This window comes from Aquila chrysaetos, chromosome 16 (genome assembly GCF_900496995.4).
Source record: "Aquila chrysaetos chrysaetos chromosome 16, bAquChr1.4, whole genome shotgun sequence".
NCBI lineage: Eukaryota > Metazoa > Chordata > Aves > Accipitriformes > Accipitridae > Aquila > Aquila chrysaetos.
Window position 1 is genome coordinate 15550963 of NC_044019.1, and position 17979 is coordinate 15568941.

Consider the following 17979-nt stretch of genomic DNA (forward strand, 5'->3'; position numbering starts at 1 on the left):
TAGAATCAAAAAAAACAAATGAAAAAACCGTATTAAAGCAAGTACTAAATATATAGCTTAGTACTACAATTTAATTTGCAGTCACTAAGCAATCAAGCCATTTCAAAACAATTTTTCTGTAGTATTAGGGAAGACAAAACATCCCCTTAATGTGCCTGTGTTTATGTTTAAGATACAAAGTATGTGGACTTACTCATGTGGCTAAGGTTAACTTTCTGGATATCTGTTTGTAGGAACAGGGATATTAATTTGGTAATAATCCATACTGCAGAAGAAAACCCATTTTGGGGGAGAAGGGGCTTGGTAAGGGATAAAATGCATTGCATGCTGCAGGCAATTACAAGAGCAATTGTTGACTCTTTAAGAGCTTTCTTAGAAGAGGTCTTTGACTAGCTAGAAAATGACCTGCATGAAAATCCAGGTTCTGTCATAGGTATTTTCTTGGTATCACAGGGAGTATCTAGCATTTCTGTACCTTCCTTTTTTGCCTCCAAGGGAATAGTAAAGTTAAATTTGTATACGTATTTTCAAATTCTGAGAGGAAACGTGCTATGTATGTGCGAAATGTTATTATTAATAAGATCACTATATTGTGTCAGTTGGCATAGTTGTGTCCTGGAAAATAGTTCTCATATCATTATTAGCTATGACTATTCCAAGAGGAAATGTTAAGTACAATACTACAAAATGGACCTCTTTTGAGCGTATTTTCTTTATGTTTATGTGCCACTGAAAGTAATAGCTGACCCTCTTAAAATATAAGGCATTATTTCCTTTTCAGTTTCCAGTGCTGCAAACACTGCATTAAAAAAAAATAAAAAATAAAAATTGTGTGGATCATTCCTCTTTTCTTCCACATAATTTGTTAATGTATACAGCGATGGAGAACTTTAAGAGATTCTTTTGATGCAATGTAAGAACAAATTATCTTAATTCAGTCCAATTTATACACGAGAATAATTGACTCAAAACAGTCCTGTGTTCAATGTGGCTATGACTACCTTAAATACATTCACTGAACATGATCCCTACAGAAAATAGCCTTGTAGCATTAATTGTTATATGAGATTTTTTTTTTAAATTGATTTTAAAAGGTAAAAATTTTAAAATGATACTGTTATTTAAATGTAGTGTGAAGGTTTAAGTGCAAATCACTCTTAGGTAACTTTTTTTTTAAGAGCGGACTAATGCAGTATTATGTTTTATAGTGCAATAAAATTATGTGCTAAAATTATGCTCATAAATGCAGGCAAATGTAAACTAAGCTATTAGTTATGTTTTCTCAGATAAAAGTGATTAGCATAGCTATCAAACTCTTCTCCCATTTGAATAACAGAATTATGTTTGAAATCTAAGGCTTGTTTGCAAAAGCTGAGTCTTAAAAAGAAATGTAAATCCAGCTATCAATGTTGTATTTGAAAGTGAATGCAATGGTCTGCCCATCATTCTGGTAACAACTAAGAGCAGAGGAACGTGACCCAAATTGCAGCAAAACACATCAATATGAAATGTGCCTCAAATACTATTTCAGAAGCCATTCTTAGCACTTTATCATAATCTCTTTACTGCAGATCAGACTTATTTAAAAACTATTGTGGTTTGTTTAAACATAAGAGTGATGAAAGAGTCTTTTAGCAACAGTCACCGTGAGACAAAGTTTCATGTATAATTCATGAAGTATGTGGTCATCTACTAGCAAATTAATTTCCATCTGACAGCTATACTTCTGGTAGTGTCTTCTCAGGAAGGCACATGGTATATAATTAAAATCTGAACAGAACAAATTAAATGCTGATTACTTCATAAACAATTTCAAGGCTCGAATATTGTTACGTGTCTTTATAGGATCAAACCAAGATATTTTGACAATGTGTAGATGAATGGATGTATTTTCTCAACCCTGTATCCAATTATTTTCTAATGCCTAAGGGTTGTGGTTAAAATTGCTACTGGAAAATCCAACTGTGGAAAAACAATTAAAAAGCCAACCCGCACTTCAAACCTGCAAGGAGCAAATAAAACTGTCTCTACCTGTAGGTGGCTTTCCTGTAATGCTAATGTTGATTGGTCACAGGCAACATTTAATATTTTAGATGCAAACTACTGCTCAGACAGGTGCAGTGTTTCCTTTGCATCCTCCTTGCCTCCCTCCTTTATCCCCTTAAATTTGGTTAATCAATGTCATTCGAAGCATTTAATGGGTGTTTTCCACACTAATGAGAGAAAGACTATAGATGACCAACTCTGGTGATCATAAAGGATTTTTACTTATTGTTTGCAACAAAAACTTTTACAATCAAAGAAACTATTACATAAAATGTTACAAATGTTTTCAAGCAGTCATGGAATGAAGAACACTGCAGGGAAGGGTCACACATGATCTTACTGAACAGGAATGTTTTTAAGGTTTCTACCATGTTTTGCACTTGCATGCAATGTGAGGTTTAGCTTGTGCTGGCAACTGCAGTGCAAAATCTTAAGGACATGTTAGCATATGCTGGAGTCTGTCACCGCCTTCACTATCCTTTGCCTATGCTACTTAGATACTTAGCAGAGATGCACTACCATATCCTAAAATTTACCTTTCTAGGCACAGGTTTTTTGCCAGTTGCTGCAATACTGGATGGACAGCTAGACTTCCATTTTTGATGCAAGGACATTTTCTGTATGATGACACATCATTTATTAATCAAATGCATTTCGATTTATACCATCCCTCCATGATCTTTTCCTGGAGAGACTGAAGGCGCAACCTATGCAAAATGTGCAGTAACAGATTCCTGTGCAGCGTAGCGATAGCAGTAGCCCTTCAGTAATGCAGGCCAAGACAGTTTATTGAGAGAGACCATTTCTTTAAATGTCAAGAGTAAACCTAAAAGAATTCAGATGATAAACGTGTGTGCAGACATGGGTGGTATATACAATGTTATAACATTGGTGCATATGATTATTTCATAAAGTTAAGACTAGTAAGTCAAATGGGGACTTAAAAACATTGAGCCTCAGGTAATGTGATGGAAGATTTGTCTACTGCACTGGCATTTATTAGTATGTAAAGCAGTTGGTACTATCCATTCACAGTCTCTGTAATTCTCGGTAGTGAATGAACAGCTCTTCTCCTACGTTCCCTACTGCCACTTTTCTAGAAAGGCTTCCATGTCAAAAAATTGTACATAGAAAAGCACCAGTAGTACGATCACTTTATCCTGTTCTCCTCCCTTTCCTGAGAAGCTCTGCAGGGTAATGGTTGACTTTTCATTTAACCTCAGTAATAAGTCTTTTGGCTCATGCATCTGTGCTTATGTCAGGCTCTTCTTACCTGACTTCACTAAATAAATGAGATTGTGCTATGGCTATAATCACAAATTCACGATTAGAGATACAGTTTAGGGTATTAGGCAGGTTGTAGTTAATGAATAGAATCATAGAAGAATTTCAATGGAAGGGACCTCTTGAGGTCAGCTAGTCTGCACCCTCTTTCCCTTTCCACTTAAAACAGGGCTGACTGAAGTTCAATCATGGTGCTGCAGATCACACCCAGTCAGGTTTTGAAGGAAGAGTTCGGAGGAAACTCTTAGCAGAAATTGCCTGCCATTGGATTTGTTTGTTTGGCATAAGCCAACGACAAAAGTATCTAAAATTAGCTGATGGCAGAATACTGGATTAGATAGCTCAAACAATTCCTCTAGTTTGAATGCTATCAAAAAGGAAACAATTTTGTAGTATCAGTGTTGGGAGGTATTGAACACTGTTTTGTATGACATTCTTTCCTTTCCACGGTTATATCAATGAGAAGTTGTTTTCTGATCTCAAAGGGCAGGCAGGTGATGGGACAGGGAAGAAGAACCAAGTTCTGAAAATGTGGGGAAGGGTACAGAAAGAGTAATCGGAGCTGGCAAGAAATGGCATAAACTAAGCTGTAAGCTAAAGTAATAGGGAATGTACAGATACAGGGGAAAATATCCAGGTTTAACAAGAGTAGAAAATGAGCGAAGGCTGCTTGAGGGTGAGAACATCACCACTGAGATTAATGGTGAGCAGTGGCAGCAGTTGCCACGTCAATACCGTATTAAGTTTGGAAATGTTTTAAGCATAAAATTTCTACAAAGGAACAGATTCCATGTGGTAAATTTGAGTTCATGCCATCTCCAATTTTGTAAGACCCACTGGACAACAATTATACCTAGTAAATATTATCAGATGGCCAAAATGTGAGACATGATGTTACATGTGCTGAAAAATCTGTCATGCTGCAATGTCTGTTAAACACAAGCTGAAAGAACAGTATAAACTGCCAGTAAATATAAAATGAAATGAAAACAAACACTGCAGTGCATGACTTCCTGTGGGATTTGATATTAATCCCCACTTATGAGGAGCAGTCTGTACAACATATTTTCCCTAGGGGACTTGTGAGTTATCCAGCTAATCCTTATTTAAGGCATATGATTTGTATCCGGCAAGAAATCACGCAGAATTTTTTCAATCAGCTCCAAATAGACAGTATTGATAATAAAGTCTGTGGAATTGGTTTTAAAACAAAAACCCTTGGAAAACAAGCTTAATATGCACATTCCATCATGCAGTGGTCAGTGCTGTAACTTTTAGACAAAGGTGCAATTTTAAACATCTGAGTATCTTCTTCTTAAGGTTTGTTTGGATTCCGTTTGTCTGCTTTATGCTTTCAATAATTTTTTATCTTGTTCTTACCTATATTTTTATTGGATACAAATCACAGATTAATTGTCCTCATCGGTTCTCTTTTTGCATCCTAGTGATGAATGCGCTGTCTGTGCTGGTTTTGAAGTCTGTTGTATTTACCATCTGAATACAGCTTTTCCAGATTCAGATTCTTCTGCCTGATATGTTCTTACTTCGCTCCCTGCTGTGACAGCATCTGTACCTTCCCTGTCCTATGGAAGAGAAAAGTAAAAAGCTTAGAAGAAGGTAGTTTTCAGAATATCATATTTCATATTAAAGACACTCTGGCATAGCACCTTCATCATCTTTTTCAAATCCAAGCACTGTTAAGTCAAGACTAGATGCTTTAAAATGTGTTTGTTCCTTTCCTCTTTGAATAGAATGTTATTTAATGGCAACTAAAACTAACTTAATTCTATTAGTATGAATACTGGAACTGTTGGATGGACCTTTAAGAAGACAAACATTTCTGTCCCCTGAGAACAAAAAGAAGTGAAGTCCACTGGTCTCATGGCTTGCTGCCACAAAGTAGATCAGACAGGCTTGGCTGAAATATTAACTGGGGTTCAGTGCTTTCAGAAAAGTTCTGTATTTGTGAGATGGGAGAATGGCCTGTGTTAGCAATTAGATCATTTCCTAACCTAAGCCTGGGTGTACTACTATTTGGCATTGTACATTTTTAGTCTGTGCAAAATACCTCATTTACTTTTCATGTTTCAAGACTGGAACACAAAAATGCCAGATGTTACATATTTGTTACTTCTTGTAGTAACATGTTTGGGGTACGTATGCAGCAAATATTTCAAAGACTAAATCTTGGCATGAGACTACTAGTATGCTAAATATAGAAATTGCATTGTTCAGAATTTTATTTTAAGAGTTCAAATTTGGTATGTTGCTGCTTATTTAAATACACATAAAGAGGTGGAAAAGATGTAGGCATATTTTAAGTTTTCCCCAAATGATATTTCTTTAAACAAGGTTTTCTATGCAGCTGGCAGCTCTTTGGTTCCAGTGAGATGAGAACACTTGCAAGAAAATCTTCACTTGCTAATGAAACATAGGCTGAGTTTGTCCATTTATCTGAAATAAACAGATTACCAATTTATATTTTTTTACTGAGCAGTAAACTAAACAAAGTAAGCGTAGATAAGTGGTGAATGACTTCAGGAAGGATGAATGCTTCTGCCTTACTGTGAACACAGAAGTACTCAGGACCTTTAATGAATCTCTTGAGACTGTAGAGAATTTAGCAGTGTATTGCAGTTGGTAGGTGCTTAGAGTTACAGCATCAGCTCTGAAAAGAGCTTACTGTGTGTTTGGGTGACTTGATCTGCATATCTGTTAGTTTCTACATATGTGAAGAACGATACTTTGATTTATTGGGTAGTAGCATAGTTTCTAGTATATGGGTTTCTACAGTGCTTGAAAGATAATATTTTGACTTTGTAGCCTATGTTTTTCTCATATTTGTTTAAGATATGGTTATGTGTTTTGTTCTTTGCATATCTCCTACAAGCGGCAGAATTTCAGATCCTGAAACCAGTGATTTCCCCAGTTAATTTTGGGAAGATGCCACAGAAGCTATAGAGTCCATAAACTTCAGTTTCTAACTGTTCACAAGACTGAACTACTATAATAGCTTTGTCTGTTAGCACTGTGTTTGGACTTCAGCTCGATATTTGCTGAGTCAGAAGGAGAACTACTATCTGCTTGGTCCTTTCTGCTGCTGCGTACAACAGTCAATTCATAGTGATCTCAGTTACTTATTGTCCATGTCTTCCAAAAGAAACATGCAAAGACATTGAGATGATCCTGGCTTCCTATTGTTAAATAGGTCAAGTTGTTACTGGGGAGTAAAATCCACTTATGTTACGCATCAGACTTTTATTAACTTGGGTAGAGTATCAATTCAGTGTTAGGTCTGTAAAATGTTCCAAGCCTTTAGCAGTTCTGTAAACAAAAAAATTCTTAGTTGGCTCAGGAAGCCCATAAATTTAGTAAAAATCAGGAAAGTATGTGTGTGCCTACCAGTTGGGTTACTATTAGTTGGTGGGTTTATTCCCTGACTGCTGGAAATAGAGTGTCATGAAATGATCTTTGTCTCTGTCCAGGCACTCAACTTGTACATTACACTTTGTTGCAGAAACATCTCACTTTCTATAAGTCATCTTTACATTTTTGGTGAAGGTAGAAGGACAAGGTAAGGAAGTAAAAGGAAAGACACTTGCTGTCAGTTCCGAGTAGTAAACTGCTACTTGGGGTCTGGTTCCAAAACTGAAATTTTGTTGCAGGTAATGAGTTAATCGGTGACATCAGCAATGTTATTTGCTTTTCCAAGTACATACAGTACTTAGCTAAGAAATATTTCTTATATGTTATACACTGCAGTCTTAGTCCCAAGTACTTTTAAAAAACTTAATTCCTCTGATGATTTAACAACCTATACAACAGTCTGAATGTCTAGAAAGAGAACCCATTTGTTCTTCACACACCATCTCTCTAACAAAATAGAAACTAGTAGGTGGAAATTCTGAGAACGTGAGATTCTTGCCAATATGAGGCCGGACTCACACTGATGGTTAACTTGCTGAACACCAGGAACATAAGAAGTGCCAAGACTATTTCCTCTCTTTTACTGTAGAGTAAAACTCCATCAGAAAATTCAAGGAGCACCTTTTGAATACTTAAACTTTTTTGTGATCAACAGATAATCTCATATGATCCAAAGGAGTTTTCATCCTTATAGGTAGGGTTGTCAAACATAAGTTGAAAAAGAGAATGACCTTGGTGGTATTGCTGTCCTACCTATGAAATTTAAGTTACTTGGAAACAAGCATAAAAATTGTAGTGTCAGGTGGGTTTTTTGGCACTTATTGATTTGACTACTAATGGTCAAGTTCAGTCTAATATCTTACTGTAAGTTTCAGGAGCCTGAACTGTACTGAAAAATGAACTCCATATATGGTTCCCTAAGGTACAGCTATGTCATAATCTCTCCTTACTCCATCAGTAGAAACTTGAGCTCAGTAAAGTGTTTGTCGTAAGCCACATAATAAACACTTGTATATATGGGACCTACCTAATGGACCCAAATTTAAGAAGCCATACGCGTAACAGATTGTAAAGCAGATAGCTCTGCACCTCTGCCTGGCCTCAGTGTGTACTGAAAATCTGAAGGCTGCAGAAAGAGTTGTCTGTTGGCACAGCTTTGTCAAAGTAATGCTGACCGCTCTAGTGGAATCCTAACAAATTGAAATCATCTGGATGCACTGGCAGAAGCCAAAAAACTGACTTTATACTGCTTTTTCCAACAGAGCAACCAGACCACAACACTGGACCATGTGGGTGGCCTCACCCACTTACATATATGACACTTCTGGAAGCGAAATGGCTATGAAATCACTGATTAACCCTATGTATAAAACAGCTAGTTTGTCTTGGTGAATTAACATGCTATGACAAGCCATCTTTATGGCTAAGGTTCTCAAATTCAAGACAAGGAAAAATTGACAATTGCACAATTACTTTTCTTCATGTGCAAAGCTAAGTATTGGAGGACTTCACTTACAAAGCACTTGGATACAGGCTGTGTACAGAGATGTGTATACTTCTTAATGACTAACTAGTGTACTTGAACTGTATTTTCCAGAAAAGCCATTTTTACTTGTGTTCTAGGTACAAGTTAGTTGAAGAATTGGGGTAATCAATTAGATAAGCTGGGTAAATTTCACTTTGTAGCTTTTCAAGCTGTGTACGTGTCCCTGTCACAAAGAAAGGAATAAAGCTGTTATCTCTTATTTTTCATCAGTATAAATACAGGCCCTTTAAATTCATGTTAAGATCACTAGAAACAGATTTGTCCCATTGTCTGATTTTAATGCTTAAAATCTAAAGAAAAAATACTTTAAAGAATGCCTGAGAGTTGGGTGAGCACGATTCTGTAGTTGACTGAGAGATACGCAAATTGGTCTCAGAATTCATTAGGGAGTTGACCTTGCCTGTTCCCTGAGCTCTGATGGTTTGGATAAAATGGAAACTAGATCTTGGCAAACAAAAGCCTGTGGTGTCTGGATACCTCTAATGAGAAAGAATGAAATCCTTCACTGAATTCAGTAACAAAACTCTCATCGACTTCAACAGGGAATTGAGGGGGGTGAGCAGTGACAGGGTTTCACTAGGAGTACTTTAGTGTATGCTTTGAAGAATGTATGATGAGTAAGAGCATCATTTCATACTGAATGCTTTTGAAGGGCAATTGTTCAAGCAGGAAAAAAAATCTTGTGGGTGTTAAAAGCAGTGGATAAAATTAAAAAAAGATTCCTTCTTCCTGAGAAATTCTAACTAACTTTCTATTTATATAATAATAACATGGAATGACTCCAATGAGGTAAAGCAACCTGAAACCCACTGAGCATTCAGTAGTACATAATGAAATCCTGTTTTTTGTTCCTCAGCCCATCATAATATAAATAGCCAAATCTATGTGCTGTCATTTCTGATCAAATGTTCATCTGATGACCATGGATTTTGTGGATGTTTGCATTAATGATTTGTTAGAGCTTCTTTCTAATACTTTTTCTGCATTGTTTGGCCTTTAAGAATTGATGTTTTCATGCATTTGTCCTGCAGCTGCAAGACCATGCTTCTATCTGTTGGTATTTGCGTGCAAAATGTGCAGGAAGAAATTGATGCATGCCACGTGTGTCCAATAACAGCAAAAAAAAGGAGGGAAAAAAGTAGAATAAAACAAACTTCTCTACCCTAATAGGAGATTTAAATCATAACTGCCTCAGGAGAGGATTGTTTCCTCCTTCAGTAGCAGTCTAAACTCTTGATCATAGTGCAGCCAAGACATATCCCCAGAAACACAGTGACTGAGCGTTGAACAGTGCTACATCTCTTTTATGAAAAACATTCTCTGAAAAGCTTGCATAAACAAGAAGCACACATGTTCAACTAAACTATTTTTTGGCGCTCTTACAGTATTTGTTGAGTCATTTGGATTTTTGCATGTGTGTAACTCTTTAACTTCCACACTCCTTCCCCTGTAGGCAGGTTTTGATTTTTCTTCAATCATCTATGGTTCATGAATTTCCAGAATGAGGCTATACAAAAGTTACTGTTTCAATGGTTGCCATTAAAACATTAATGCATGATAGCTGCTCTTGCAATATTTTTATAACTTTGTTAAAAGCTAAATTTTAACAATAGTTACTCTTCTTTAAGATGTATGCTAACTCTTATCAGTATTAGCAATGATAAAATTATTTGTTATATTATCAGGGCTGAGATTATGACTACAGTTAACATTGCAGCCCTTTATACACTTAAAGGAGGAATTAAATTTACTTGTTTTCTATTTAAAAAATGGGTATAGTTGTGAATGTTTTGAGTGTTTTTAATGAAAACATCATTTCTATATATGGTTAAGTCAGGCATCTCATTAACTGTATGAGCTTTTTTCCCTTTTTTTTTTTTTTAAGAACCTAAACACACCCCCTCCCAAAACCCCAGTGTTTGCCAGATGTCAACAACAGCAGCAGACAAGGATTCAGTAAACCTAGAGCCTATTCCCAGAAGTGCCAGTCATCTGATGTACAGCTTCGTCTAGTTTCTTCTCTCACTTTTGGTTTCCTTGATAACTTTTGCTTTCTTTGCCTTGCCAGTGAAATTTCTTTAGAGTGGAGTTTCTTTCCACAATGTGTTCAGACAGTATGTATTGCAGCTGGGTCCCAACCTTCATTTGGGCCTCTAAGGTCTACTGCTTCAAGTCTTTGTTTCTCAAATGACTTTGCGCATGTATTTTCAGGAAAAGAAGAATAGTAGAAATGAGACTGTCACCCCTCCGTCATTGCTGCTTTAGAGGTCCTTCTGTGAGCTGTTCGAAAAGTAGGCATAAACTGTATTTCAAGGAATTCCAAGTGAAATAAGAGGAAGCTCAATAAAGCCTTACAGGATTAGATACCTACTGAAAAAGCATTTGGTGGGGGTGATGATCTTCCAGTTGCTGAAGACAGCTTTTAAGTACTAATTTGTTTTTTTTTAATTTCCCTATGACAAGCAGTTGCCTAATTTCAAGGTGCTGCTATGCTCACACGGGAGTAGCCCATCACTTTGGTTCTGATTAGTAGTGAATGACCGCTTTATTTTTTTTTTCCACAGATCAACCAGTTTTAAATATTTGGTATCTAAGGTACATAGATATATCCCATAGAATTTATTATGTATTTTAATATATAGACTTCCTGCCTTGTATTCCAGTTGTGGCAGTTCAAGGTATTCAGTAGATGTAGCAGAGGAGCGCAAGGATATAAGGATGTTTTCTTGGTTATGGTACAGGTTTGTTGTTTTTTTCTTTACCATAGCGTTTTCATCAAATCTTAATCAAGCTATGCTTTTAAGGAGTCATTATTTGTCTGTCTTTTTCAGGGGTCTGACTTGAGACATGGTGCTTTTATCTGCTGAAGTATGCATAGTTGGAAATGATTGAGTGATATACAGCGATAAATCATCTAAATCAGGTACTTTGACCCTCATATTTAAAACTGAAGTAGGGTAGAGACCTTTAATCTCTGTGCTATAGTTCTCCATCTTTAAGAGCTGATAATATTCCTTCAACTCATGGAGATGTATTTATGTGGAATACTGTAATGATAAGTATCACCAGAAGTCCACAGAGAATTAATATTTTTTTTTTCCGAAACACAATACTCTGTATAGTCAGAGGCAGTACACTGAACAACAAGGGGAAAGGAAAATTCTGCTGAACCAGTAATCTTTTGTATTCTTTGACATAGGATCTTGTAGAAAATTGACAAGTGAAGTTTTAAACAAGGAGGCTGAATGAAGTTTATGCAGGCAACTTCCATTCTGTTACTTATAGCTTTGAGGTCTTGAATTTTAACCCCTACTCATACTCGTTTAACACATTACTTAGAATACAATACACAAGCAATATGAAGTTCTCTACTTCTGATTATTATGTCCAGAAAGTAAATGTATGTGTTTCTGAAGAAAGAGACCAAGTATATTCGAGATAATCTAGATTATTTGTTTTTAAAGATTGCTATTTCTGTTGCTATTTTTATGTTCAATTTGCCAGGAGGATGTATATGAGTAGAAAAGAATGTCAAAGCCTGAAGTGGCAATTCCATGTAACGATAGCTTTTTCAACTGTACTGTGCTCTTGTTGATACATCTGAATGTGTGTCCAAATCTCTATGGATTCAGTGATGCCTTAGGCAATCTTGTATCTCAAATGCACCAATCTGCCACAGGTGCAGACAAAATGTGTGAGTACCTGCTCTAAATATCTCTTAGGCTGCAAGTTCATGATCCACTGCCATACACTGTTGTGAGAGCATGTTAAGTGTGAGAAGAGCTTAGAGCTAAACATCCCACACCTCACAGGCAGTAAACAGAAGGAGTGGCCTGACTGAGGTGGCTGGGTAGGGATTAGTGCCCCAGCCACGTGGTCCTACAGATGACGTGTTGGACTTTCTCTCTGTCCTCCCTGTTTCCAGGGCAAACAGTGGTCCTACATTCATTCCAGCAGTGGCCAGGAAAGAAAAGTTCTATTCCACTGACTTGTCAGTCCTAAATTTGTTCAAACAGGATGTTTACTGACATTAAGGTAAATCAGATGATGAATATGAAAATACTGTACAAGATGAAATTGTTATAAATTAGTTATGAATACATTTAGACAAAGTTCTGAAAGAGCTTTCAGCAAGGAGGAAGCAAAGCTGGTTTAAAATTATGGAAGAGATTTTGTGAGAGATAGCAACTTTTTATCAAAAGTATTTTGCTCTCTTGTTACATTTAAAAAACATAATTTATAGTCATTTTTTGGCTTGTTTTGCATTGTTTTATATAAGCAGCTCATTGATATTCCTTTTTGTATATAAATGGCTGTGTGGGAAATATGAAGAATGTGAATCATGTAATGGCTGTCGCTATAGTCCAGAGTGACTAGTCGTTTGCGTACATGTACTTTTTGGCATCCTGCATAAAGAAATCAGAAACAAGTATTTGACAAATATTCTATACTTGCTAGTTCCTGTTTTTCTGACCAGGTTAAAGAAGGAATGAATACCTGAAACTGAATAATTCTTCACTTGTTCAACTTGAAAACAGAGACAGTACGATTTCGTTGTTTTGTTACTTGAAAAAGCTTTTCCTTTGCTTACACACACCAAAGCAAACATTTCCCACAGTGCTTTAAAAGAACACTACAAATACAGGCTCTAGCACTGATCCACATTTCACTGCTGGTGGCTTCATATTGGTTAATTTTAACTAATGTCAGTAGAGCTATTTCCAACTGATTAACACTGACAGAAGAACAGAACCTGCTCTCTGCAGCAATGTAGATACACACAATACCTATGAAAAAGAATACTGCTCTGCTCCATCTAATAAACTTATATTAGAGTTAGATTTCAGAATTACAGTCTTGTTCATGCAAGCTCTTCTCTTTCCTGTCTCTCATCTCCTCAGTCCATCCAGCAGCTCTCCAGAATAAGGATTGAGACCTAAGTGTCCATGTGTCTTCCTGATGTGTCCAACACAGCTACTGCTCTCAAGAGTAGGTCAATGCCTCTTTAGATTCTTTTGACAGAGTGCCCTAAGGATGCAACTTTTTATTTGCTACAGGCAGTTTTCTTAAGCACTTTGATTAAAATATGACTAAAGAGGTATTCTGGCAATTTTGCTTTTGTTTCTATTTAACCAGGAAAAAAAAGGAAGGGAAAAAAATGTTTTGCTGAATTGCATGACCTCATGAACCATATTTCATGTTCCTCATTGAAATGTGGTTAAAATAATCTTGTATTTAACCAGTTCCAAACCTTCAAACAGCAACGTGATTTTTTTTTTTTTTTTATATGTCAACTTAAAAGACAGGCTATTTTTTTCGTCTGTATTTATCAAATACTTATATATACCAAACATTCCTTAATTAATATGAGCACTGTAATTCATACAAAACAATCATAGCATTTAGAGTTTTTAGAGGAGCTACTATTGCTGCCTTAGCCCTTTTAAAAAATATACTCCCCGAAGGACAAAATGTCATCTATTAATATGTATCCATTATTACTTTTTTGTAACTCTTAAGACTGCTGATGTCTGTGAATATGGAAGCATTTGTAGGTTATAGACGGTCCGTTAGTTGACTTGCAGTTCTAAGCGCAGTATTTTCTAAAACGTAAAAAGCAATATTAATTACCCTCTGTCTATAGTAGAAAGTATAACGTATTTTCTTCTGGAGATTTCACATTTCCTGTGATCCTGCAATAGCAACACTTGAACTTGTTAGGTTATTTAGAATAATTGGCAACACAGGGATAAAAATTTCTGGTTGACTGCTAATTGCACAAATTAATAAAAATAATTCATCTTACATCAGTCTAGCCTTTAAGCAGCTTTCTCACTTTTTTAGAATCCAACAGTTTTGAGATAATACATTCCCAGCAGAAGGAGTTTACCCTCTTGTTGCGTTGCAATTGAAGGGTAGAATCTTCATGCGCAAACGCTTGTAAAATGAAAAATTGAGCTAATTCAATAACGTATACATTCCTCCCAAACTAAAATGATGTATTTTTAATTTTATTTTCTATTCTATACTTTATTGAGCCTTATTCAAAAGTATCTTGTGTCCTAGCTGTTTAATGGGGTTGATCTAAAAGGTTTGTTACGCAGGTCTGGAACTGCAGGGAAATGATTGGCTCCTTTTAAATGTATTAAGTGTAGTCAGTTTGCTTTTTATAAATGAAATAAAAGAACTACTTAAAAAATTTTCAATTCTTCTCCATGATCAGTCTATTGTCACATGCATTTGGCATTCATTATATGTTAGCCCCAGGCGCCTCCAGTCTTGTACTCAGGCCAGCAGTAATTTGGTTTATAGAGATCATATGGCAGGGAAACAGACCTTGAAAGACAGAACTCTAAGAAGCATATTTGATGAATTTCCTATGATTTGAGTCTGGGTTTATTCTTTCCTGTTGTGGAGCAGACACCCTACAGCACACGCGCTGAGGCCCGATGAGCCTGAGCAAGGGGCCAATTAAATGACAATATGCGCACTGTTTTTTCGCACATCTCGGGTTGCATTTCCTATCAGAGAAAGGGAAGGAGTGATGGGAGGGGGAGGAGAGGAAGAAAAAGGGGGGCCTTGTAAAGGATCCAAATATGGGCAGGAAACCACACAGAGTGAAGGTTGCCTTTGTCGTTAACAATTAATGTAACCACAAACGCTGGAAAAAAAATGTGCTGCGGCTGCTAGTGGCAGTGGCGTAGCCAGCGCAGCATGTCTCCTGTCTGCCCTTCTTCCCGGCAAGGCTGGCATCCTGGTGCAGCCAGCTCCAAGGCCTCTGCTGCTCTAGCAGATGAACCAGCAACTGTTTAACCCTTGTACCCAGATGGGTCCCAATCATTATTTGAGCCTGCCTAATAGGTTGTAGAAGTGGCAGAAATGGATCTCGGAAATCTCCAAATGGTTTTTTGCCATTAGTTCTTGCCGTCTTGATCTGCATGCTAGAGTCCCTTGTGGCTTTATAGGCTATAGTGTGACCTCATGCTCTTGGATGACATGGGAGATGTTTTTGTATAAGTCACTAAATGCCAAATTAGGCCTGAGCTGAGTGGGACTAAGCTGGTGAGGCTGGATTTTGATACCCTTTCTTATATTCAGCAACATTTTGGTCACTGCCATTGATGGGATGCCTTAAGTAGGAAGCTACTAACCACTATGAGTGAACAGATACAAATGTAGACCTAAACAGACACTTCCTTCTCAGAGGTCCCTGGGTGCAGCCTTTACACCCAAGCAACAGCACAGACACACACACACGTGCATGCACGTACGGAAAATTTCTCTCTGGGTTTTATTTCATTTTAAGGTCCTAATTTCTTTGATGATGTCCAGAGACTGTCCAGGTCCCTTTGGGGTTTTTTTTGATTGATTTTAATTCCTTTTCACCTCCTCACTTCTCCTTTCCTCTCCCTTTCCCTTTTCTTCCCCCAACCCCCACCTTTTTGTAGTAGTTTATAAATGCCACTTTTCATTAATGTGACCAAAATGTCATCAAGTAGTTTAATGCTCTTTAATGTCCTTGTATCATTTACGTTTTTTGAACAGTGTGGAAATGAATCCCATCTGTGGGTTTGCTAACATCAAAAAAGTTTGACAGGCTATTTAGACGTGCTACTTCACATTGCATTAGCTTGTACAATGTCAGAGAGGCAGGAGCCAGTGAGGCCATACCGCGCCACCTCACTCCTGACCCCTCCTATAACTGCTCTGAAAGTGACAGATCACTTACCTCAGAAAATCAAAGTCAATTGTGAAGTATCTTGGCCTGGACAGGAGCCCAGAGTCCCCAGGAAAAGTGTGAAGCCTAAATAAAAAAAGGCAAAATCATTCTGTAAAAAAAGAAAACCAAATCAAACCCATCCTCTCTTCCTTGCTACTGCCAAGAGATGCTTATAATACCAGTTGGGCAAGTGGATATGCCCTAATGTTGTCTGATGGTTCATTTTTATTTGTAACAGGATTTTTTTGTTTTACTTATGGATGGTTAAATGCCTCCAAAGTCATCTGGTTACATTTTTCAGTTTTTTTTTTTTTTAATTTGTTTATTCTTACATATTGGCCAACCAAAAAATGTTGCTTCTAAAATATGTGATATTGTGCCATCTTATTGAGGCCTGTCCCCGCCCTTCGAAGGGCTTATCATGCTCTTTTTTCAACACCCAGACTTTTGAGGTGGTATTTAAAGCTTGTATGTACCCCCTCTGCAATATACCATGCAAGTTAATACATATCAGGAAAGTATAATTTCATATTTTTTTCAACCTATATTTGTGTTAATGTCTCATAAACAAGGCTTATGGATTTAACTTACTCTTTAGTATGTGATGGGTGTATTTTAAATTTCTCTGGCTTTGTGCCATGAGAGTGACATGCCCCCCTTTTAAAGCATTTACTGTAAAAAGAGATGTGGCTTTTTATTTCAGGAAAACAAAAGCTTCTGTTCTTCCTGAGACACAGGGAACAGCAGAGAGTGCATTTTAACTGTTAATCATTATGGATAAATGGATAATAATTTCCACCTCTGAGTGCACCAGGATTTATTTGCCAGTTTTTTAAACCCTCCCCCATAGTGCATTTGCATACACAAATATAATTTAATTTTAAGTAGGAATGTAAATAAATAACCTTGTATAGTGGCATCAAGTTTTCAAAGCCAAGGTAATCTTTTATAAGCATGAAATAAAAATGCCTTTAAGGCAATTACCGTAAGTGTGTAAGTCCTTTAGTCTTTAAGAATTGGGTTTGTGTGAGGTAACGTACAATTCTGTTGTTAGTTGTGTCATACTGAAAGAGTAAAACACAAAGTATGGAAACAGTAAATAATGCACCTTATTTTACTCTTAAATTGGTAGGATCATGATAATTTCACTAAAGGCAGGATGAAATTGGCACTATTTCATGCCCTGATCTAAGCACTATTTACACAGTCAGGATCCAAACATAAAGGAGGAGACAATCAAGGTTACATTTAAATTCATTTAGCAAACACATGCATTTGAGATGCAATTCTAATTGTTTGATCTTGTGGTTTTTATGCTAAATGTGGATAAGCAGAATGGACTTTTACATTTTTCAAATTAATTTCAAGCAAAAGAAGCACATGGATTTTCCTTAAACATTTCATAGGAGACAAGGAAAGAAACCTTAAAAGTTTATTTTAGAAGCATTTTCCAGGTAGCAAAATCCAAACTTTCACCATGATGACTTGTGCTATCTTGCTGATTTGAAATCTGAAACATAGCTTCAAGTCTGTTGAACCCAGGAAGAATAAACCACACAGTCACAAAGCTGTAGTTCTATACGAAAGCTGTGAGGCTTCACTGAAACTGTAGTAGACAAATTATGGGTGTGCTATTAGAATGAGAATTTGTGTTCTTTACGCACACATGCAGGAATCTCATGTATAGACAGCAGATAGATTCCTCTGAAAAAATAACCCAACCATGAAGAAACCTCAAAAATTACCATTGGACCAAAAAATTAAGCAAAGTTTCAGTATAAGGACTTAATCCCAGACAAGTTGTTCTCAATCACAGTTACAATCAATGAAGTGCTCATGTCTTTCCAAATGTGCTTTGGGGATTTTGGAATAACTTAGCTGGGTACTTTGTGGCTGTGCAGGGCAGTGAATACAAGGCCTGAAACAGCATGCTGCTCACTTTAAGCTCTTTTCTGGT

General features: G+C 36.8%; 1 long non-coding RNA gene across 1 annotated transcript in view; it reads right to left on the reverse strand.

Annotated features, from left to right (window-relative positions):
- Positions 1-2245: 2245 nt before the first annotated feature.
- LOC115351556 overlaps positions 2246-17979 on the reverse strand; it is a 76415-nt gene continuing 60681 nt past the window's right edge. The window contains exons 3-4 of the long non-coding RNA XR_003926852.2: positions 16032-16106; positions 2246-4913 (exon numbers count right to left, since the gene is read on the reverse strand). This is a non-coding gene — a long non-coding RNA (uncharacterized LOC115351556). The remainder of the gene's footprint in view (positions 4914-16031; positions 16107-17979) is intronic.